Source organism: Neovison vison, chromosome 1 (genome assembly GCF_020171115.1).
Source record: "Neovison vison isolate M4711 chromosome 1, ASM_NN_V1, whole genome shotgun sequence".
Classification (NCBI taxonomy): domain Eukaryota; kingdom Metazoa; phylum Chordata; class Mammalia; order Carnivora; family Mustelidae; genus Neogale; species Neogale vison.
In genome coordinates, this window is record NC_058091.1 from 117,123,944 (window position 1) to 117,148,836 (window position 24,893).

Here is a 24,893-nt window from a genome sequence, read left to right on the forward strand (position 1 = left end):
TACCCCTCTCCATCCTCTGAGGGGTAGGCCGGGTAAACAGGAGGGTAGAGTTTTCAGAGATACTATTCAGATGTGAAGTCAACTAGCTTGTTTAGGCATGAGTTTCTCTGGAGGTAAGAGATGGTGTGAGGGGGCGTCGGTCAGTTTCCTCCATCCCTTCCCTCAGGCCCCACAAAGGCCAAGGGCCAGACACGTGGGCAGCTGTGGAGAGGCGGAGTTTACACTAAGGCGGAGGTGCAAATGGACGGGGGCGGGGTCTCATTTGCATGGACGGCGCGCGGCCACCAATCCGGACAGGCGGAGCGACAGCCCGCGCGCCTTTTGGGGGCGGACTGACAGCCCCAGGGCCCTATGGAAGGCGGGTCCTGCGGCCGGCAGGGGCGGGACCGTGCCGGGCGCTGCCCGGGGGATTCGGGCCGGTTCGCGGGCGCTGCCAGTCTCGGGCGGCGGCGTCCAGCGCGCGGACGGCCTGCCGGGCGGGCTGGGGGCAGAGCAGCGCGCGGGTGAGGCAGAGAGAGACAGGGCCGAGGAGCAACCACTGCGACAGGTACCGGCGCCATGGCCGTAGGGATGGGGCGGGCGGCCGCAGCGCCCCGGGAGCCGAATTCCCTCCTTCGCGGTCCGGGGGCCGCCGCGCTGCGGCGCACCCTCACGCATGGGTTCCCAGCCCCCCGGAGCGGCGCTTCGGGGAGAACGGTGCCGGGCAAGCCTCGAGGCGAGCGCGCCGGGTGCCCCTAGCCCCACTGCGGAGCCCCTCTGTGCCCCGCCGGCCCGCGGGGCCGGTGCTCCCTTTGGGAGGCGCGGAGTCCGGCGGCCGCGAGAGCCGCTCCCCGCCCCCGCCGCTCTCCCCCTCGCGGAGGCGAGGCCGGTCGCGCCGGCTTGTCCTCACCCGGCTTTTGTTTCCCGCCCGAGGTGACAGGTCCCGGCTCCGGCTCCCGTCGGCGGCCCCCGACTCGCCCGAGGCCCGGCGCCTGTGACCGCGACCGCCCGGAGCAGGCTGCGGGACCCGCCGAGAGCCGGGCGGCGCGTGAGCAGCAGCTGCCGCGGGCGGGAGAGAAACTTCGCCTTCTGGGGCCCGGGCGGCGGGCGAAGTGGAGCCGGGGTGAGCGGTGCGCCGGGACGCCGCGGGCGCGATGGAGCCGCGCACACCTGGCGGGGCCCGTGGCGGGCGAGGATAACGGAGTGTCCCGCGGCTGCGCTCCTCGCTTTCGGTTTGCGCTCCCCGGGCGGTGGGTGTGGATGCGTGTTCTCCGCCTTCACCTGCCGCCATGGGACAAGTGGCTGGGATACGGCATCCCGGTGCTCGGCCGCTCTTGGAGGGTGCCATTGCAGCGCCGTTCTAACAGGTGATTATTCTCTTGCCAGGTGAAAGCCAGTTAAAACTTGTTCTAGGGCTCCTCATTCGGTTCACTCCTAGAATGTTAGAACTGCTTCCACTGATGTCTGGAAAGCTGTGCTGGCGATCGTATAGAAGCCAAACCCAGTATTGATTAAAAACAAACCCAACCATTCGATGGGGTCAGCGTGTAGGACGAGCTTGGGGAACATTGTAGTCTTACTTAACAGTTCGGTTTCTGCAGTGGTGGCAAAAGCATAGTAAGGTACAAAGTAAATGGAGAATGCAGAACTCTAGATATCTGTGGTTCAGGACAGCGTGTACAACGTTTGGCCGCCATTCAGTAAATTCTGCATGAAGTAGTTTGAGCTCGTGGTTTTGGATTTACTTTTCAGGAGGATGTTTTCCATTGGAATAAGGCTTAGCGTTGAATGGGAGCTTTCTTTGCCTCGCTGAGGATAGGCAGGAGTGTTTATTTTCATTGTCTTACCATTTTGTTAGATTGTGGACAAGGGAAAAGTTAAGGCATATTTCGGTTAAGTATTTTTAATAGTCTATGGAATTCTGCCCCCCCCCCACTCCCGAGGGTTTTTACTTTAGAGAATTATAGTAGCTTTCTTTCTTGGTGTTTGAATCAAAATTCAAGGATAGACTTGAAAGATTTTTTATTCTTTTAGGGAAATCTTTATTTGTGATACTTTCACTTACCATTTTCTCTTTGTCTCTCTCCCAACTGACCTCCACTTAATCTACAGTTACGGCTCTGACCAATATAAGGCATCTACAGAAAAAAATACATAACAATTTTTAAAATGTAGTTTTTACATATTTAAATTTATTTATAACACCTGATTTAGCTCGATTTTTTTCTGCTGTGTCTTTACTATCTTCTGGGGATGATTTATATTTAATAGAAGTGTAACTTCTTAAGAACAAAGTTATAGTTTTGATTTAATTATGCTACTTTATTAGTATTTTACTGAATTGTAATTTTACTATTTACCTAGCTAATTAATAACACCATTTAAAGCTGTATGCTTTAACCAATAGACTTGTTGTGACTGGGATTTTTAAAAACAAAATCAAAGATGGTTTTATGAAATGTTTTCTATCACTAAAACAACGGGCTTAAAGTTATGAGGTCCTTGTCTTTACAACATTTAACAGAACAAATATTTTTCTGAATCTTTAATTTTTTAGTTATGGTAGTTTAGATGAATTTCTTTTTTAAAATATAATTTTAACCAGTTCAACATGAAAAACGCAAAGTACTGGATTAGGCAACTAATCAAAACTTCAATTTTTTGTTTATTCTTGGATTGGAAGAGAACACATACTTTGGGTTATTTAGTTTCCTAAAAGTTTCTTAGCTTAGAATGAATCAGTCTAGAGAAGAAAGAACATCGTCTTTCTGTAGCTGTAGAAGAAATTATTGCTATTAAAGCTAAGTTGTGGGGCGCCTGGGTGGCTCAGTGGGTTAAGCCGCTGCCTTCGGCTCAGGTCATGATCTCAGGGTCCTGGGATCGAGTCCCGCATCAGGCTCTCTGCTCGGCAGGGAGCCTGCTTCCTCCTCTCTCTCTGCCTGCCTCTCTGCCTACTTGTAATCTCTCTCTGTCAAATAAATAAATAAAATCTTTAAAAAAAAAAAAAAAAGCTAAGTTGTCTTTTTGATGCTTACGGTAGGTTGGCTGAACAGTGATTTGTCCTGTAGAGTGGGTTTTATTCTATATAGATAGTTGTAAGGAATCTTATAAGTCTGGGGGTCCTCATGTTTTGGATGATTTAGGTGATTGTTCTTTAAAGTGTATAGGAATATACTAGTTTTAACTACTATGTGTAATTTACTATGTATAATAAGTATTATAATCTGTATCCTATGGTGATATTTAAATATACCACGTATGATAAATTAAACTTATATTTCACAGTTTTATTTGTATAAAAGCATAAATTAAGAACTTTATAAAGTAACTGTAATTAATAACCCATTTTCAGATTCAGTTTTTAGGTATTTTACTGGGTTTTTTGGTCCACTTTAACTTGTGGTAGACCATATCATAAAATTATCAACCACATTTCAGTTTCAAAATTAAGCATAAGTTGAAGTCTCACATCTATATGGTAAACATTGTGAGTGTGTTTAAGTCATTTATCCTCAGGTGTGGTTCCTTTTGAATTTTGAATTTGGGAGTGGGCAAATATTTTTGAATGAATAGAACCACAAAAAACAAGGACATTTATTAAAATAGCTAATTTGAGGAATAAATCAGATGATCCTCTTAGACATCAATGTGGCTTTATTTGACAGTAATATGCATGTCATACTGGAATATCTCTATACAGGCCCTTACTGTATTTTTTCACAATTCCTAAAGAAAAAATCTGTACTTTTTTAAAAAAGATTTTATTATTTATTAATGAGAGAGGCAGAGGGAGAACGCAGGCTCCCTGTGAGCAGGGAGTTCGACTGGGACTTGGTCCCAGGACCCTGGTATCATTAACCTGAGCAGCAAGCAGATGCTTTACTGGCTGAGCCACCCAGGCACCCCAAGAAAAAAATCTATATTGTACATATTTTGCCACACCAAATTCTGTAATTATTTAATACTGAACAACCAAATATGTATATTTTATAATTCTGAAACTATTTGAACTTTTTTTTTTTTTTTAAGATTTAAGTAATCTGGGGCACCTGGGTGGCTCAGTGGGTTAAAGCCTCTGCCTTCTGCCCTGGTCATGATCCTAGGGCCCTGGGAGCAAGCCATATATCAGGCTCTTTGTTCAGCAGGGAGCCTGCTCCCCCCACCCCCCTGCCTGCCTCTCTGCCTACTTGTGATCTCCGTCTGTCAAATAAATAAATAAAATCTTAAAAAAAAAAAAAAAGATTTAAAGAAATCTGTACACCCGGTGTTGTGCTTGAACCCACAACCTGGAGGTCAAGAGTAACATGCTCCACCGACAGAGCCAGACAGGCACCCTGAAACTATTTAAACTTTTTAACCTAGCTGATTAATAAATTAGATTTTTTAATTATACATTTCTGAATTTTCTACAGTGCATTTTGTTTTATCAAACAATCTCTGGCCAGTTTTATTAAAGAAAAAAAATTTTTAAGATTTTATTTATTTGACAGATCACAAGTAGACAGAGAGGCAAGCAGAGAGAGAGGGGGAAGCAGGCTCCCTGCTGAGCAGAGAGCCAGATGTGGGGTTCGATCCATCGAGATCATGACCTGAGCCGAAGACAGAGGCCTAACCCACTAAGCCACACAGGCACCCCTATTAAAGAAAAATTTTGCATGATTTACTTTTTACCAGTCTTTTGTGGCATGCTTTTGATGATACCAGAATCGCCTGGATCGTTGATAACAAGGGTGCACACTTTGGTATTTTCCACATGCTGTGTCCAATATTAATGCCACTTTAGTAATGAACACGTTTTGGCCAACGTGATGTAGTACTGTATTTCAGAGTTCCTCAAGGCAGGCAGTTGTTGGCTAGGATTACCAGTTTTGCTTGGCCATCTCTGATCATTTTGTCTGCTTGTACCCCATCATGTACTGTCCACTTATATTGAGTTGGAGCCCAGAGATAATCCACTCCAGTGACTTTTTCTTCTGTGCAGCCACCATCTTCTTGCTATTTAGATGCAGGACAAACCCCAACCAAGAGCAGTCGCCAAGATGGCCAAGGAGAGAGGAACGACCTACAGGGCATTTTTAACTTCTGATAATATATCCCCAAAGTGTAAAAGAAAATGAAATCTACACACATAGGAGATTAAGTGGTTGTTAGTATGAAAGTAACTATTGATTTAAAAACAGTAACCAAGGGCGCCTCGGTGACTCAGTGGGTTCAACCTCTGCCTTCAGCTCAGGTCATGGTCTCAGGGTCCTGGGATTGAGCCCGGCATCAGCCTCTATGCTCAGCGGGGAGCCTGCTTCTCCTCTCTCTCTGCCTACTTGTGATCTCTCTCTCTCTCTGTCAAATAAATAAATAAAATCTTAAAAAAAAAATCAATAACTACTTAAGTGCGACTTAATTTATGAAAAAGATACATACCAGGTAAAAGACTCTTCTGTCAGAAGAGACAGCTTAAAATTAGTTATAGTAGGTCCTTATGCACCCTTGTAACTAATCTGTGTAACAGGTTACTAAGGATATTTTAGCAGTATTTGAAACACTAAAATTCAAGTACTCAAAATGATTATATCTCATGTTTTTTAATGAAAAGAATGGGCCTGTACTCAGTTGAAACTTAAACATTTAAGGCTATATATAATCCTTAAATGGAGCAAGTTCATTTTATGCTTAATTTAGTATTTACTTCCAGTCTTTTGGAAAACAGCTAGTTAATGAGAATAAAGGACCACCAGAGGGAGTATGGGGTCTACACATTTGCTGTATCTGTTTTCTACTCTTGGTCTGGAAGAAAAACACTTTCAGAATAAGAATAAGATTGTAATTCTTTAAAACAGGAAAAAGATAATGAAAGTTGGAGGTTGTAGCTGTTTAGAGCTGCTGTCGTTTTTTGTAAGTTAATCGAAACTGTTTTCCTAGTTTTAGAAAATGGTATAATTATTAGAAAAGTGAAAATGATGTATTTTCAGAGTGAATAATGGGTTAAGTGAATAATCACACATCTGTGAAAGTTAAGGAACATCCAAATGCTAAGAATGTTTTTTAAAAACGTAGTACATTAGAATTGTGTGTCCTTGAAGTTGCTCATTTTGGAGGAGGAGGAATAAAAGATGAACAAAGATCAAACACCTTTAAAACAGGATTGCTTCCTCCTTTTATAGTTGCAAACTCTTCCTAAAGCAAGCAGTGGTAAATTTCTAGAACCATTTGTAGCATTCTGCCTCCATCTTGGCAATTTATAAGTGATGTTAAATGAGGATCCACTTCTAGTCCCTAAAAATGATCACCTAATTATCAAAAGCAGGGCTGGGAATTTCAAACCGATCTTTTAAAAAATCAGATTTGTATGTATGTTCCTTAATGTTACTACCTCTGGAAGTTAAAGAACCTCCTCTGCTTTCAGCTGAAAAATACGCAGTGGGATTTCAAAGTCAAGATGTGTTTGTCATAGACTTAATGCTATAGTAAATTACTTTTTGGGATGGAGAAAACATTCTAGAGATTGAATCCTTTTCAGAATATATTCTCCATGAAGATGGAATGTTTTTTACCCATGTTAAGTATTAGCCAATGGATTATTTCCCGTTTAACTTTTTTAAAAAGCAAGACAATAAGATAAAACTTGTAATTTTAACACATATTTTGGGTTTTACACCGTGCATAAAAAATTATTATGTAGTGGAGGTAACATTTAATATTTTGAAGTTCTAGTTTGGAGAGGAGATTTGTTATGAGAAGGAGCTATTTCATTGAAGCAGAACAGGGCAACTTAGATCGAAAGAAATCTGTTTCTCTTTTGAAGCATTCTTGGGTTAATACATAATACTTACTAAGAAAAATTAGACAGCATTCCCATCTTAGATTTATTTTCACTATGAACTTATAAGTTTTTAAAAAATATCTTTGTTGGTTCCAGGTGGACTTCTCAGAATCTATTCATTTATACACATACTCACACAGATAAAACACCTATATTTTTTGTATTTTATATAACTATATATTTTTGTGATATGTTTATGGGCAATCAGTCCATTTTTCTATACTATATGACTTTATGGGCTCATTTATATGTGGGAACCCTCCCCTTTTTAAGTGAAATTTTATTGCATTAAGGGGAATAAAGTACATGTTTGCAAATAGATTGATGTAAAATGTTAGTGCAGCTTTTTTCATAATAGGAACTGACTACTGATTCACACAACATAAATGAATCTCAGAAATATTATTCAGAGCAAGAGAAGCGAGGCACAAGTATGTACCAAATGATGCCATTTATGAGAAATATAAGAACAGGCAAAACTTTAGGTGTGGTGATAGAAATCAGGACATTGGCTTCTGGGTAAGGGCTGTGGTTGACTGGAAGGGGGCAAAAGGGACCTTTCTGGGGAGATAGAAGTATTCTGTAACTTAGGTAATGCTAATTCAGTGTATACTTGTTGTGTAACTTCTTATTTTCATATAATTTTTAACTTACAGAGAAGTTGCAAGGCCTAATACAAGGAACATCAAGATTGACCAGTTGTTGCGCTTGATCAAACTTATTGAGCTGACTACTTAAGATCTGGACACTTTACGGTATGTAATTTTTACTTTAATTAGGAAAAAAGCTACAACAATTTGTTGAAGAGGACAGTGATCTTGTTACCTGCATAAAGTGAAATACCTCAATTCAGACTTCATCAGTGCTTTCATAGTGATGGGGAAAAAGAGAATCTCTGTCAGCCTTCTTTTGTCTTTACATAGATATATACACGCGGATTCTCTCTAAAGTTTCCTAATGACCTGTTTCATTAGAAGAAATAAGATTCTGAAAATGATTCAAGGCAGAACTGCCAGCAAGGAAACCCTGCTTGATTTTGTTATCCTATGCACATCACCTAGGAAGTGAGACTGATAGCTAGCAATACTTTTCTGGGAATTGAAGGTAGTGATTATTCCTGTTAGAAGAGTTGTACCCCTACAGCGTGCCAGGTTTTTCACAGACATGTATAGTTTTTATTTCTTGGAACTTACAGATGAAGAGAAGGCAAACAAATCTACTTATCATTTTTGGGTGGTGCTGTTTATCATAGAGAGGAAAGATATGCGCTCGTAAACCATATATACTACTCTTGCTTATCAGTAAGTGGTAAATCTAAGCGGTCAATTTGTTCTCTGCTAGTTGCGGTACTATCATAGTCTCAGTAGAGTGATACGACTTAAATTTCATCTATTTAAATCCTAGCTTAAACTATGATCATTGTTAAAAACTTTCAACTTCCCCCCCATTAGTTTATGTAATTTTAAATATTTGTTTCTAATTTATGGATATTGGTCCTTTTTTTTTTTTTTTTTGCATTTCTGTAAAAAGTTGTTTATTTGATTATTTACTAGAGTGGAAGATGTTTGAAATAATATGATAGCTAACCAGCATGTCCAATGAATTAATCATTGATACTGGGAATAAATGTTTATTTTGCTTTTCCTAACTAAAACCATATGTTTATATGGACTATATATATATTTTTAACAAAAATTAAAAGTTCTTTGAAGAGAAAAATAACAGTTCTTCAGCGTCAGCCAACATGGGTAAATGGATTTTTTCCCTTTTAATGAACATATTTATAGTCCTCTAAAATGACACAGGATCTTTTCTCCCTTTCATACACATTAAATTTCATTAATCTATTGAGAATCAATAAAACATTATTTGAAAAGTTTTTTTCTGTTAGAATTTTGTTTTGAGTTGTCAACCCTTAACGACAGATAGAATTTTTAAGATATCTGGAGTGCCTGGGTGGCTCAGTTGGTCTTGATTTTTGGCTCAGGTGATGAGATGGAGCCCCACCTTGGGCTCTTGCTGGGGGTGGAGCCTTCTTGGAAGTCTTTCTCTCCCCCTCCCTGCCCCTCCCCGACTTGTGTTCATGCTTTCTCAAAAAAAGTTTTATTTTTTTAAAGATTTTATTTATTTATTTGACAGATAGAGATCACAAGTAGGCCCAGAGGCAGGCAGAGAGAGAGGAGGGGAAGCAGGCTCCCCGCTGAGCAGAGAGCCTGATGTGGGGCTCGATCCCAGGACCCTGGAATCCTGACTCAAGCCGGAGGCAGAGGCTTTAACCCACTGAGCCACCCAGGCGCCCCAGAAAAGTTCTTTTAATTGAAAAGAATTTTTAAAATATCTGTAGGTAGGCTTTTTAAAGACTTTTTTTTTAACTATGGAAGTTTTAAACTACACAGAACTGGGGAGAATAGTATTATGAACTTCCATATACCTGTTCTCCAGATTTATTAATTATCCGCATTTTGGTAATGCACTTTTAAGTTCTCACCACTGTTGTAAAATAGTAGTAGTATTGGTGCATCAGATTTTTCTTTTTTTTCCAAAAGTTTTCTTACAAATAGAGAAACTTCAGAAGCATTGTGTTTTAGTTCAGAGACTTGATTTTGGACAAACCATAATTATGAAACTATTTTAATCGTTAGTTTTTTTTCTGTTAATTCATAGCCTGAGAAAAAAATTAATTTTTTTAGCTTTTCATTTAGAACAAAGCAGTCCAAATATTTCATATCTGTATGATAAGTATTATTCATCTGAAAGGTTAGGTTATATTCAAAGTATAATATCTGAGGGTTGCTATTGTTTTAAATGTTTTTTCTATAACCTTCTCTTTCTCTATAAACTTAATCATTGCTCTGCTTTACTAGACCGGAAATCTCTATCTTTTGTCTAAACTTGAGGCCCAAATTTTTACCTATGTCTTGAAACTAAATATGTTTAAATACCATCCCTGTAGCAGCTGCACACGAACACCCCTCCCCTTACCCCCAGCTGAAAAGCTCTTCCCAGTTTTCCTCTTCAGCTGTTAGTAACTTCATTATTCTTGTTAGTTATTTTTACTCTTACTTCCTAAGTTCATTGAGTCACTAAAACAGTTTGTTTCTAACTTTATAATGACTCTTTTAATCTTTTTGTCCTTTTCATTTTCAGTATAATGATCTTGATTTGGTTAAGATGTTAAAGCAGGAGATTGTTCCTAATCTATAATGAACTTCATGTGCATAATAAAGGAAGCTATGTTCCTAAAGTAAACTAAGACATTTTCTTCCCTTCCAGAGAAGGTTTCAGTCAGCCTTCTATAGGCAAACACTTCAGTATTAAGGCCTATGTGTTCACTGTATTTAAGCTAAGGTTCTATTTTAGACTTCAGGATCAGTTCAAATACCCTGGAGTACAGTGGCTGGCAGGGCCCACAGTTTATGGAGGGGGGGCAGTGTGTAAACAACAGACTTCATGAGGCCACAGCCTAGGATGAGTTCCTTCCAGCCCAACATATCTTGAAGTGCTTTTCAGTGGAGGAAATTCTAAGTGTACATAACACATTTTCAGGACTTCCTGGTGTTTTTAAGGCTAAAGGTATGAGTCTATGGGTTTACGTTAAAACTTATCCCTCACGCCATATTTCCTGGTCAAGATAGTTTCTGTCTAAAAGCCACCTTTGCTGAAAGTGACAGGATACTCTCTTCATTTCTTTTCTTTACAGACTCCTGGCATTGATGTTTGTCAGAAAGATAGGAACCTATGGTTAGTTAGGAGGGTATAAAATAGAAACGGGAAAATAAGTTCTATCCATTGCATTTCCCACTAGCTGTCATCCAGCCTCCAGGGGTCTTGGGCTTGATTCCTTTCCCAGTGGATTGTAGTTTATCAGTTTGGCTTGCTTTTGATCAGCTTTCGGAGATCTTTTTTCTTTATGCTCTTCTGGGAAATGTTTGAATCTCCTGGTAAGAACCAGGACCCTATTTGAGATTACTGACTTTGGGAATAAATGAATAAAATTCCATATTGCTTTAACCTAATCCAGAATGGTTATTTTCTTCTAAGGGAATTAGGAATAATAAGTAGATTGTGAGATGCTTATGCTGAAACTAATTAATAGTTATTAAGAGCTATTAAGGAAAATGGAGGAGTAAAATACATTTCTAGGAAGCTTAGTTTGGTAGGTGTAGACATTGGGGTGAGATTCAGTAGCCATTTGTTCTTAGGCAACTTAAAATCAACCTTTCTGAGCCTTATTTTAATTGTAAAATGGGTGGGTTGGATTAGGTAAGTATTTTAAGGTTTCTTTGCAGCTCTGAAATTCTAAAATGAATGGTTTCTTAGAAGTAAATGGTTTTTCAGTTGTTATATATATACACACACACATATATATATACATATATATATGTATATATGTATATATATTTTTTCTTCCTTTTCCTTTAGAGGCTAGGAAAAGGAAAAAAGCCAGATATCTAAAATGGATTAGATTTTGGTATTATTTATCTGTGTTTCTCCACTTAATTTATGTTGGACTCTACTTTCTACCTTATATTTGTGCACATTTTCTTGCTTTTTCTTTCCTTTACACTGTAACTTTCATATCCCTCTTTTCGCTACTGCTTTTTTCTAGCTGTTTTTCAGTACTCATTTCATTATGGGCATGGAATTTATCAGATATACCTTTGAGTCTGAGATATCACTGAATTAAATTTAGATATCCTAATGGTTGTTAGGATTAATGGGACCCTTCTACTCTATAATACAAAAGTTTAGAGAGAGGAGTCTGAGCATAAAGGAAGTGAGGGACCCTGAAGGGAGTGTGAGTGATGTGGAAGAGAGTTTCCCAGGATTGTTCTGCTATATATATTTTTAAAGATTTTATTTACTTATTTGACAGAGAGACAGATCACAAGTAGGCAGAGAGGCAGGCAGAGAGATAGAGGGAAGCAGGCTCCCCACTGAGCAGAGAGCCTGATGTGGGACTCGATCCCAGGACCCTGGGATCATGGCCTGAGCTGAAGGCAGAGACTTTAACCCACTGAGGCACACAGGCACCCCTATTCTGATATTTTGATTTAAAATATAAGTTAACATTTTTAAGTTGGTGATGGTGACTCTGCCAGTGATAGGACAGTTTGGTCCCGAAGTCCTACTGAACTACAAATTTCTTGAGGGCAACAGCTGCACCTCTGGTCCTGAATCCTTATTGTTCAGAGTCATGCCACAGAGTAAGTGCAAGTTGAACTTCATTGTGGTTAGGACTGATTCTTCAAGGTGTTCTATGGTGCACTGCAGATGAAGAGTGTGGTACAGACTCTTAAATAAGACTATCACTACACTGTGAAATTGAATAACATATATAGCTTCTCTGAGCCGCATTTCCTCATTTGCAGTATTGAGGAGGGGCAGTTGTAAGCATTAAATAAAACTGTACATATAAAGGCACTCAAACCAGAGTCTGGTATATATCTCCGATATGTTGACAAAATGTCATTTATAGTTACATTAATAAGCACTTTTAGATTTCAGATACTAGCTTCTCTTAGGTTCTAAGTAGCGCTGTTGCAGAATAAGTGAGAAAAAAAGCCTGTTCTTAGAATATGTGCACAAAAGATAAATAACAACCTAGGTTCAATGGTAAGTCATAAATGAGTGGTTTACTTAAGAACTCAAGAGACAAGAATGATTGTTAAGCAGCTGAGAACTTCAGAAAGGTGACAGAACTTGATCTGAGCTTTGAAGGACTAGTTAGCAAGTTCAGAGGACAGTCTCCTTGGAACCGTGTTGGAATCCTAGCTCTGCTGCTGTGTAACCTTAAGCGAGTTACATGACCTCCCTCCTAGGATTGTTGAGAGAATTAAATGAGCTGATACATGTCAAATACTGAGAATGGTGCTTCAAATATGGTTAAAGCATGATAAATTATTAGTATAAGTTGAGAGAAGAGAAAATACATTTCAGAAAGCATTGAGTGATATTGAAGGGGAGGTAGTCTAGGTTTGTTTGAAGTGATGAAGTCAGATTGACTGAGAGGAATAATCTGTGGGAAGATAGTTGGTGATTATGTTAGGGCAGAGTTATGAATGATCAAACCAGGTATTATGAGGTCCTTTCTGTATGTACTGAGGGAACGTGGGGAGGATTTCTTGGGTTATTTGTGAGGCATTCTTGTGTGTTATAGACAATGTTTCTAAGTCTGTTATCTCTGGCATTTCTCACTTTATTTCCTGATTGCAGTATAACTGAAACTTGTATTCAAACTAATTTTGACAATAAAGCTCATGATCTTCTATCATGAACCGTTTGTCCACTTCTTTTTATAAACATGAATTTTGGACTTTTTTCTCTCCATGTTCCAGTTGTTTACATTATCCTTATTCCTTTTCTGCAGATTTTTGTCTTCATCCTCAGAAGCCCCAGGCTGGATCCTAAATCGCTAGAGCCTTAAAGTAAAGTCAGGGAGACAGAGAGGAAGGGAGGGAAATAACCTCTAGTCCAGCCATCTTGCCTTTCAGATGAGGACATCGAGGTCCAGAGGAAGTAAAATCACATGTTCAAGATCCACAGCTAATTACTGAGCAGGCCTGTACCTTTTAGAGCTAAACTAAGGGCTGTTTTTTTTTTTTTTTTTTTAACTGTCGTGCCTAGTGTGATTCTCAGCCGTGTGGGTGGAAATTATAGTAGTACTACTGATAATTTTTCTACTAATTGCTATTAAAAACCAAGATAAAAAATAATTTTACCACTGGGAAAAATGTGATAGTAATTCACACTTCTTAATGAGAAGTCCATGATTACATTTCTTGTATGAGCATTACTATTCTTAAAGTAATATTTGACACCAAGGCTCCAAAATCTGCCTTAAGAAGAAAAGGGTTTTTTTCTTTCGTTTTTAGAGATTTAAATTATAAATACAATTGTGTTGTAATCATAAATAGCATTTTCAAAAAGAAGTGGGCTTTTTGTTTCTATCATTTTACAGATTGATGTGCTGGTAAGATTAGCATGAAGAGTTGGGAGCTGTTGTACTTTGACCTCCGGGCCTCCAACCCAATACTTGTAGTACAGTAGTCTCTTAAGTTTACTCCTTTTCTAGCTTCTTAGATTTTAGTATATGCCACACATCATGGTGAGAAACTTGTTTAAACATTGTTTTGTACACTGTTTTCCTGTGGAGATGCAGTGGGGTGGAAGATTTGTAAAATCCTAAGCTTAGTTTCACTCTAGATGCTCAATAAATACTCCCTTTTTACAGAGTAATTTTTTTCCTCATATATAAATAATGTCTCTTCCTAGCCAGCAAATAAATCATTATCAAACTTGTTTTTTTCCCCCCTTGAAATGTATTGTTTAAACTTTGGCAAGATGGCCTTCCTGCATTTGGAAAATTTGCATGGTGTACAAATACTTTTTTGTCACTTTAAGCATAATTTTATCATGAAATCATTTTGTAGCTGGTAATAATGTTCTGTATTCTTCCCCATGATTACAGAAAGAAACAGGTATGGGTTACATAAAGATGCCCCAGACCTTTGCTTATCCTGCTATATTCCTTCAAAGATAGTAGGCTTCTGGACTAGATTCATTTTTACTAAAATACTAATTTTTCTTATTTTCAAATACTGTGAAGTTGAATTGTATAATCCAAGTGTATACAAAAAATTTTTTTTTCATGTCCTCAAAGCTTTGTATCAGTCAGATCGCTTACTTCTATTTCCCATGGTTTGGTTTCTTTTTTCCTGTCTTCATTTTTTTGAAGGGAGAAGGGAATTTTTTTTTCTCTGTCTTATAATCTGCAACTTCTTTTGTATTCGGAGGATCCTTTAGGTAGAAGCCCTGCAATTCTTATACATTTGAGAAAGAAAGAGACTGTTGATGTTGTAACTTTTATATCAGTAATATGATTTACATTTCCATTTTTATAAATCATTAAATTCCTGTTATTGCTATGTTAACTGTCATGTGCCATTTACATACGCTATAGTTATGTTTGGTCATACTGAGTTCATCCACTGTTGGCAAAAGTGGAAACACCATGGCTGGGGTGTGTTTATATATTGCCTCTGGAGTTGTAGCCATTGACGAATAGGAAACTGAAAGCTGAAAGTTCAGGAAATGTATTGAGACTTTGTGGAAAAAATATATATGATACTTAACTGCTAAAATTCATAGGCATTTGAAGATTAAAATGTTTATATATGAGTTTAGTTAGAGATGAATATTGTGGATTCTTAAAACAATGCTGTCAGATGCTTAAGTATGGTAATAGATGCAGCATGTGCATTGTAGGCCAGGAAAGTTATGCAATGCTAGAGAAAAATGCAACAGATTATTATATGTGTTCAACTATATGCTTTCAAGAAAAAAAAACAGCTGGCACATCTGTCAAATTCTTCACGGATGTCATATTTTCAGAGACTTGCAATTTTGGTTATAGTTTAGTTTTTGGGAAGGGGAGGTCTCTATATTACAAGGTAGCCCATTTTACTCTTAGGAAGTTCTGATGGCTTAAGTTTTATTTTCTCATTTTGAATTGAACTTTGTTTCCCTATAATTTATTAATATATCTATTCTGTAATTTTTTTAGTGTTGAAAATAAGATAATTAATTGATCAAAATTACTGAAATTACTTAAAAATTTAAATGTATGCAAGGTTTTTTTTTAATGAGGCATTTTAGGCGCCTCATAAAATACTATACATAGTAACCTTTATTTTTGAACTTATTTTTTAAAATTTTCGTCAGAGGAGATGTGATTAATGTATATGCCTGGTAACCTGTATTTTCTCTTACTGTACTTACCTATTTTAACAGGTTGTGGTTTATATGGATTCAACATTCTTACTCTTTGAGACAAGTAGGAAGTTTTAAATCTTAGAAATGGGGAATTTTTTGAATATTGTATTTTCGTTGCTGTTCTATTGTATATTTCAACAAAAGAGGTGACTCATGACTATTTCACAGCCACATGAAATGAGAATTCTATTTATTACAATGTTCTTTTTAGGAATTTAGCTGCATTATATGTCTGTGGTTATGGTCACTTTAGTAGTCTCATTAAAATTAGCCTCTTTTCAGGATTGATTTTGGTTTGTATCTGTTAAGGTCATATGTTCACCTCTAAACCATTTTGGCAGCTAAGGGAATAGAAAGCAATGGCTTGGCAAAGATTCGAGACTACTGGTTCCACTCCAGGAGGTGAGCAGTGGCTCCCTACTAGAAAGTCTCAGAATGCTGTTTCTAGAAGAAGAGGGGGAGAAATGGACTTGGGGCTGATAAGACAAGGAGTCTCAATAAGGTCAGACCACAAACAGACTGGGATGGAAGGATAAGAAGTTGAACTTCATATGGTAGTTGCTCTGTTGTTGCAGTAGACAGTTTTTTCAAGAACAAGAATTTACTGTTATTATACTTCTCATATATGTTCTATTCTATAGCTTCTTCTTTTTTTTCTTTAAAGATTTTATTTATTTATTTGACAGAGATCACAATAGGCAGAGAGGCAGGCAGAGAGAGTAGAGGAAGCAGACGACTTGCAGAGCAGAGAGCCCTATGTGGGCCTTGATCCCAGGACCCTGGGATCATGACCTGAGCCGAAGGCAGAGGCTTTAATGCTCTGAGCCACCCAGGCACCCGCTATTCTAGAGCTTCTTATACAGTACATGTTCATTGTACAAAAATTTAGTTAATGTGTATAAATTAGTGATGAAAATTAATATTTTGTATAACATTTTTTCCCTCAGATGTTCTTAATTTCTCTTAAACTTCATTTAGCATCTAGCCTAATTCTTATTTATTTGGAAGTGTGCTTGTTGCACTATTCTTTTTATAAATTGTGCTTCTGATAACTTAAAATTAATTATGACAGGAATAGGAGTCCATTTTTAAAGATTTTGTTTTTATTTGATATAATTTACCTATTAATTTGTATCTATTTTATGGGGAACTGTAAGCATGAGAGCAGATAGATACCTAGAAGTCAGAGTGGCTTTTACTGGGAAAATGGGAAAAATAGAGACCTAAATTCCTTTGTTAGCTCTTTGAGAGCTTGATCTAGGTTTGTCTTGTTCATCATTATGTCTGTATCCTCAGGCACAGTGCTTGGCACATAGGAATTGTTCCGTAAATGATTGTTGAATGAATGGTTGAGTTTTTCATTAAGCATTGAGTGGCTTGTATTTCCTGCACTGTGGGTGATCGAGATTGGTTATGTGTATCCAACATTAAGAACTTCTGCTATGTACAGCCTTTTATTCTTTTTAAAATTTATTATTGAATTAAAAATTTTAAATTTTAAATTTCAATTAAAATTTATAATTGACATGCAATGTTATATTAGTTTCAGGTGTACTATATATATTTTTTAAATTTTTATTTATTAGAGTGTGTGCACAGGAAGGCATGTATTGAGGGAGGGCAGAGAGAATCTCAAGCACAATCTCAAGTTGGTTTGGCACTGAGTCCATGACCTGAACTGAATTTATGAGTTGACCACCTAACCAACTGAGCTGCCTAGGTGCTCCTCGGGTGTATATGTTGATTCAGCAATTCATTGCACTGCTCAGTGCCCTCCATAATAAGTGTAGTCACCCTCTGTGACCATACAAAGTTATTCTTGACTATTGACTATTCTGACTATATTCTCTATGCTGTACTTTTCATCTTCATGACTTAATTATTTTATAACTGAAATTTTGTACCTCTTAATCCATTTCATCTATTTCACCCATCCTCCCACCCACCTCTTCTCTGGCAACCACTATGTTGTTCTATGAATTTAAGAATCTGTTTTAGGGGGTACCAGTGTGACTCAGTCAGTTAAGCGTCCAACTCTTTTTTAAAAATTTTTTTTTTTTTTTTAAGATTTTATTTATTTATTTGACAGAGAGAAATCACAAGTAGGCAGAGAGGCAGGCAGAGAGAGAGAGAGAGGGAAGCAGGCTCCCTGCTGAGCAGAGAGCGCGATGCGGGACTCGATCCCAGGACCCTGAGATCATGACCTGAGCCGAAGGCAGCGGCTTAACCCACTGAGCCACCCAGGCGCCCAAGCATCCAACTCTTGATTTCAACTCAGGTCATGATCTCAGGGTCCTGAGATCAAGCCCCACATCAGGCTCCATGCTGGGCATGGAGTCTGCTTAAGATTCTCCTCCCCTTCTGCCCCTTCCCGCCACCCAAGCTCACAGACTTGTGTCTTCTCGCTCTCAAATAAATAAATAATTTTTTTAAAAGAGTCTTGTCTTTTATTTCTTTTTTTATTTACTTTTTTTGGAGGAGGGTCAGAGGAAGAAGGAGAGAAAAAATCATAGGCAGGCTCCATGCCCAGTGTGAAGCCAGATGTGGGGTTCAGTCTCATGACCCTGACCTCATGACCTGAACCAAAATCAAGCGTCAGAGGCTTAATAGACTGAGCCACCCAGACACCCCTTTTTCTTTCTCTTTTTAAGTGAAAATTTAATACTGATTTTTAAAAAATGATACGTATGACCTGAAAACATACATGCACCCCTGTGTTCATTGAAGCATTATTTACAATAGCCAAAATATGGAAGCCACTTAAGTATCCATCGATAGATGAATGGATGAAGAAGGCATGATGCACATGATTATTACTCAGCCATAAAAAAGAATGAAATCTTGCCATTTGCAACAACATGGATGAACCTAAAGGGTATTATGTGAATTAGACAAAGACACATACCTTTGATTTCACTTAGGTGGAATCTGTAAACAAAACAGAAACAGACTCCTAAGTAGAGAGAGCAAACTGGTAGTTACCAGAAGGGAGAGGGTGGGAGGATGGATGAAATAGCTGAAGGGGATTAAGAGGTACGAATTTATAGTTATAAATTAGGGGATGTAAAGTACAGCATAGGAAATATAGTCAATAACATTGTAGTAACTTTGGATGGTGACGTGGTAACTGCTTATTATGGTAAGATTTCATAATGTATATAAATATCAAATCACTGATGGTATACTGAAACTAATATTGTATGTCCAACCATACTTCAGTTAAAAAAAGGATGTATAGGTATGTACCTATACACACATATACAGCCCCAAAAGAGAAAATCCCTTGTTTCTTCCCCTAAATCTCATTTCAGGATTGACTATTAGTGGTTTGTTACTTTTTCTTTTTAGATATTTTCTCGCATTCACAAATAAATGAATTTCCTTTACACAAATAGAATAATAATGTACATCTGTTTTGTGACTTGCTTTTTTCCCCTCCCTTCAGGTCATTCTTAAATATCTTTCTGTATTAATTCACATATAGCTGCTTCTTTATTTTTATTTGCTGTATAATATTCCACTATGGGATGGATAATAATAGTCCAGTAAGGGGACACATACGTGGCTCAGTCTGTTGAGCATCCGACTCTTGATCTTGAGGTCACTGGGCATGGAGCCTACTTTAAAAAAAAAAAAAGTCTAGTAAGGAAGTTTTAGTTTGTCCTATTTCCTTTTTTATACTATTACAACTATGTTGTGCTTAATATCCTTCTGCATAATTTTTCTTCTGTGAGAATATCTACAATAATTTCCTGGAAGTATTGCTGGACTAAATGATACTTTGCACTTAAACTTTATAGATATTGGCAAATTCACCTTTAAAATACTTTACTACTTTGTACTTTCACTAGGAATATGAGGTGTTATTTTCTAATAACTACACACTTTCATTTTGCTGATTAAAAGAGTTCAACTGTTTTTTTCTTTTTTAAAGATTTTGTTTATTTGTTTGACAGATCACAAGTAGGCAGAGAGGCAGGCAGAGAGAATGGAGGAAGCAGGCTCCCTGCTGAGCAGAGGGACCCATGTGGGACTTGATCCCAGGACCCCGGGATCATGACCTGAGCCGAAGGCAGAGGCTTTAACCCACTGAGCCACCCAGGTGCCCCAAAGAGTTCAACTTTTAAATATTAATCCTTCCCATAGTAATTTGAGGTGTTTAGAAGATGATAGATTAATATAGTCCCATTGCCTGATGTAATTAGCTGAAGTCATGTGGACGATGTTGGTCTGTGTGGTCTAGAGACCTATAGTGTACATTGCACTGATTCAGATCAGAGAGATCAAGATGTTTTCTCGAGTTTTTATTTATTTATTTAAAGATTTTATTTATTTATTTGACAGGAAGAGATTACAAGTAGGCAGAGAGGCAGGCAGAGAGAGAAGGGGAAGAAGGCTCCCTGCTGAGCAGAGAGCCCGACTTGGGGCTCGATCCAAGGACCCTGAGCCGAAGGCAGAGGCTTTAACCCACTGAGCCACCCAGGTTCCCCCGGTTTTCTCGAGTTTTGTCTTAGAATGTTTTTAGATAAACATTTATTAGTGGTATTCCAAAGGAGTAGAAGGCCCTGAGTGCTGGTTTGAGAAGTTTTGAATTTGTTGTGCTGGGGAGCCATTTAAAGTCCTTGATTTGGGAGTGTACTGTGTGTGTGAGGCTTTACTGGTAGTATGTATAGAGTGAATAGAAGTGAATGTGCTGGAAGTAGGTAGATCAGTGGGACAACTGTGGTAATTCAGGAAGGCAATAAAGAAAACCCTGAATATGGTGATAGATACGAATTTGAAAGTAAAGTAGTAGGAAATACAGTGAACAGTTTGCAGGTCCTGTTGATAAAATGGAGAAAAAATATATTAAAGTTCTAAACCTAGGAGAATAGCAAGATGACACAGATTAATGAAATAAATAGAGAATAGGCCAATTTTGGAAAAGTTGATTTTCTTTAAAAAAGTAGGGATATAAAAGGAGGTACTGAAGTATCTAAGGTTAGGCAATTAGAGATCAGAAACTGCAAAAGGGAAGAACGAGCAATTATAACTAGATTTGGTTATAATAGAGGTAGCGGTGAATTAAGAGTGGTAAGTTCCGGTATGAAGTAGCTGATGGGAAAAGATGTTGATTGAGAACTACGTTTCAGAAAGGCACGCTCTCAATAATGGAAAATGGGTTGAAAGAATCAGGGAGGGTGCCTGGGTGGCTCAGTGGGTTGAGCCTCTGCCTTCAGCTCCGGTCATGATCTCAGGGTCCTGGGATCGAGTCCCACATTGGGCTCTCTGCTCGGCAAGGAGCCTGCTTCTTCCTCTCTCTCTCTCTCTGCTTGCCTCTCTGCCTACTTGTGATCTCTCTCTGTCAAAGCAATGAATACAATCTTAAAAAAAAAAAAAAAGAATCCGGGAAAGAAGACATTAGTAATCTGATGTGTAGGGTATGTATCTGCATATGGTACAGTATTTACTTGGTATTTTCCAGGTAGATACTTTGTTCTTCCTTTGGTAGGGATACCTCAGAAAATTGTAATAGTTATTTTAAAGATGGATTTGATGTTAATATTCTACTTGAAAAAGGGTCTTGGAAAAGTAGTTTTGGTGTTATATGCTATGTTCTTTTTAGTTTTATAAAATTTTTTCATCTTGTTTTAGTATCTCTAGGTCCTAAACAAGAAAAAATATTGCTTACTGCTGGGTAAAGTCCAGATACCTTGTGCAGTTTAATTGGTCATTTAAAAAAATGTTTCCTGGCTTATGAAACATGGCTAATAACCACTGTTAAGAATTCATCCTTTTAGGACATAGTAAAATCTGTCATAGCACTTGTCAGGATGGAGCCAATTCACAGGAAATGATCTAGGATCAAAGTCAGAACCTCTGACACTATGTGAAATGATTATAGTTGCAAGTTCAGGAGTCATTCTACCTGGTTCCTCTGTTCACTAGCAATATTGTGCCTCTTAATTTCACCATCTGGAAATGGCAATAACACTTCCTATAGCATAGGGTTATTGAGAGAGGCTCCATCTTGGAACTTACATTCTAGTAAGGGGAGACAAGAAATAGCCAAGTAAATCTATGTACCAGGTGGTAAATGGAGGGGAAAAATGGTAGGGTGGATTGCGGTTGTTTCTTGTTCTTAAATGTTGGGTAATAGGGAAGCCCTCTCTGATAAGAAAGTGTTTGAACAAAGACCTGAAGGAAGTGAGGGAACAAACTCTGTGTTTTGGGGTGGGGAATGGTGCTAGAGGGGACAGCAGGTGCAAAAGCCATGGTGAGAGGCATGTTGGTGGGGGTATAACAAGGCTGGTGTGGCAGAAACAGAGTAAGTGAAAAGAGAAGGAATAGGAAAGTAATTTCAGAGCTAGCCACTGACCAGCATGTAGGGTGTTAAGTATAAGGACTTTGGATTTTATTCTGTGTGAGCTGGGAAACTGTTGGAGGGTTGCCAGAGTAATTTTTTTTTTTTTTTTTTTTTTTTGAGCTACTCTGATTGTCACCTCTTCCCTTAAGAATGCTTCAGTTCTCTGTTTCCTTTGGAATAAAGTTCAAATGCTTATTCTGGCACACCAAGTCCTTCACAGTTAGCTTCTGCCTATTTAGTTAGCATCATCTGCATCCATTTCGCATGTACCCTCCACTTTAGCCAAATTGGATTACATGCGGGTCCTTGGATGGGTCATGATGATTCACGTCTTTGTGTCTTTCTGCATAGGGTTATTGCCCTGTGAGAAACCCTCCCTCCCAGCTCACAGAGTCATTGGCAGTGTTTTAGAAGGCCCTTTTTGTGCTCCTAGAGACCCTGTGCCTTGTTCTCTTCCCATTCTCCCCCCTAGCAACTTCCTACTCAAGCCAAGGTCCTGGAATGTGCTGTGTGCAGTGTTCTTTTACCAGCCTTGATTTTACTCTTGCCACACCCTTGCCAGTTGAAATTAATGTCCATCTTTCAAGAACCAGCTGGAGCACTGCCCCCCTTTGCCAGCTTTATAAACTGCCATCTTTTCCCTACGCTTATAAATACTTTGTAGCTCTGTCGTACTTAATCACAGTTATCTTGAATTGAAATGTTTCTTTGTTTTACCTCACACAAAATCCTTGACCTTATTCATTTTAGTTTCCATTGTGGCTCCCAGTGTAGGGTCTTGTGCAGAGTTCACACTTGGTAGGTACTCATGGTATGCAGGATTCATAGGATTATTAGAAAACCGTTGGGTTTGAAGATGCTCAGGACCACAAGGAAAGTTGAGACATCTGTTAAATTAACAAAAATTTACTGTAACGTAATGTTGGTGATGGCATGGCCATCTTGGTTCTCTTTTATATTTGCTATTGGTACGAAAAATTAGTGTACCCCCCTTTGAAATGTAGTTTGGCAAAATGTATTCAGACACAAATGTTTCGTGGGTTTTGACCCAGTGACACCACTTCCAGTGGTCACTTCTCAGCACATGCACCAGAACTGGAATAATACAGAAAAGGTTAGCATGGCCCCTCTGTAAGGAAGACACACAAATTTGTGAAGTGTCCTATATTTCTTGTAAGTAATAACTCAATTAAAAAAAAGAAAAACCAAAAAAAGAAAATAAACCAGAATGACGATTTCAACTACTAATATTGAAAGTTTATTATGTGACAGACACCATGCAAAGCCCTTACTTAATTTACTCCTCAAAATTCCAAGAGGGGTGACTACTGTTATTTCACATGGTAGAGGAGGAAATTACACAAAGTAGTTGAACAACTTGCCCAAGCACCACTCCTGTAACTGCTATGTTGTCAACCCAAGAATCTCACTGAAGCAGTGTGTTTAAAGAATCCATATGCCTGGGTGGCTCAATTGGTTAAGTGTCCGACTCGATTTCGTCTCAGGTCATGATCTCAGCATTGTGGCATCCAGCCCTGTGTCAGACTCCACGCTCAGCAGGGAGTCTGCTTGAAATTCTCTCCCTCTCCCACTGCCCCTCCTTCTTTCTGTGCATGTGCACTCTCTCTCTCTCTCTCTAAAATAAATCTTTAAAGAAGTCATACCTTTTTTTTTTTTCTTTTTAAGATTGTGTCTTTAAATAATCTCTATACCCAACATGGGGCTTGAACCCACAACCCTGAGATAGAGTTGCACATTCCACCAGCTGAGCCCGGCAGGTACCCCAAGAATCCATGCTCTTAATTATATGATAAAAGCCTAGGCACAAAAATGTTCACAGCAGTGTTACATAGTATAGGTATATTGGAAGCAATCTATGTTAGGAATTAATCTCCATCTATTCAATGGGGTAGTTTTTCTAAAAGCTTTATTGACATAAAATTCACATAGCATGGTATTCTCTTTTTTTTTTTTTTTAAACATTTTATTTATTTATTTGACAGGCAGAGATCACAAGTAGGCAGAGAGGCAGGCAGAGAGAGAGGGAGAAGCAGGTTCCCTTGCGGAGCAGAGAGCCCGATGCGGGGCTCGATCCCAGGACCCTGAGATCATGACGTGGGCCACCCAGGCGCCCTGGTATTCCCCTCTTTAAAGTGTATAACTCAGTGGTTTCCAGTATATTTACAGAATTATGCAGTTATTACCATTATCCCACTTAAGAGCATTTTATCGCCCCCAAAAGAAATCACACACCCATTAGCAGTCAGTCACTCCTACTTCTACCATTACCCTAGGTAACCACCAATCTACTTTCTGTCTCTGTGGATTTACGGACATTTCATATAAATGGAATGCTACAATATATGGTATTTTGTGTCTCTCTCATTTAGCATATTTTCAGGGTTCATTCATGTAGCATGTTATCAGTACTTCGTTGCTTTTCAATAATGTGTTGTATAGATACACTACATTTTATTTAACCATTCAATAGTTAATGGACATTTGGATTGTTTCTACTCTTTCGCTATTCTGAATAATGCTGTTATAAACATTGATGCACAAGTTTTTGTGTGGACATATGTTTTCATTTTTCTTGGAATTGATCAAATGATAACTTTAACTTTTAGAGAACTGCCACACTATTTTTCAAAGCACCTGCACCATTTTATACTCCCGCTAGCAGTGTGTGAGGGTTCTACTTTTTCCACATCTTGGTCAATACTTGCTATGATGTGTCCTTTTCCTGGCGTCTCTGGAGTGGCTTTGATTTGCATTTCCATACGGACTATAGCATATTTTCATGTAATTATTTGCTATTTTTATATCTTCCTTGCAGTAATGTCTGTTTGAATACTTTGCCCATTTTTAAAAGATTTATTTATTTATAAGGTTTATTTTAGAGCAAGTAGGATGGGGGTCAAGGGGCAGAGGGGGAGAGAGAGAGAGAAAGAATTTCAAGTGGACTCCCTACTGAGT

General features: G+C 38.6%; 1 protein-coding gene and 1 non-coding gene across 3 annotated transcripts in view; both read left to right on the forward strand.

The window, feature by feature from the left end:
* The first annotated feature begins 452 nt into the window (after nt 1-452).
* FKBP5 (FKBP prolyl isomerase 5) overlaps nt 453-24,893 on the forward strand; it is a 114,816-nt gene continuing 90,375 nt past the window's right edge. For both annotated transcript variants that reach the window (XM_044254840.1, XM_044254835.1), the window contains exons 1-2: nt 453-547; nt 7,453-7,551. The gene's annotated coding sequence lies outside the window, so the exon portion shown is untranslated. The remainder of the gene's footprint in view (nt 548-7,452; nt 7,552-24,893) is intronic.
* On the forward strand, nt 22,984-23,089 carry LOC122897965. Its single transcript, XR_006382749.1, has one exon. It is a non-coding gene; the product is annotated as a U6 spliceosomal RNA (small nuclear RNA).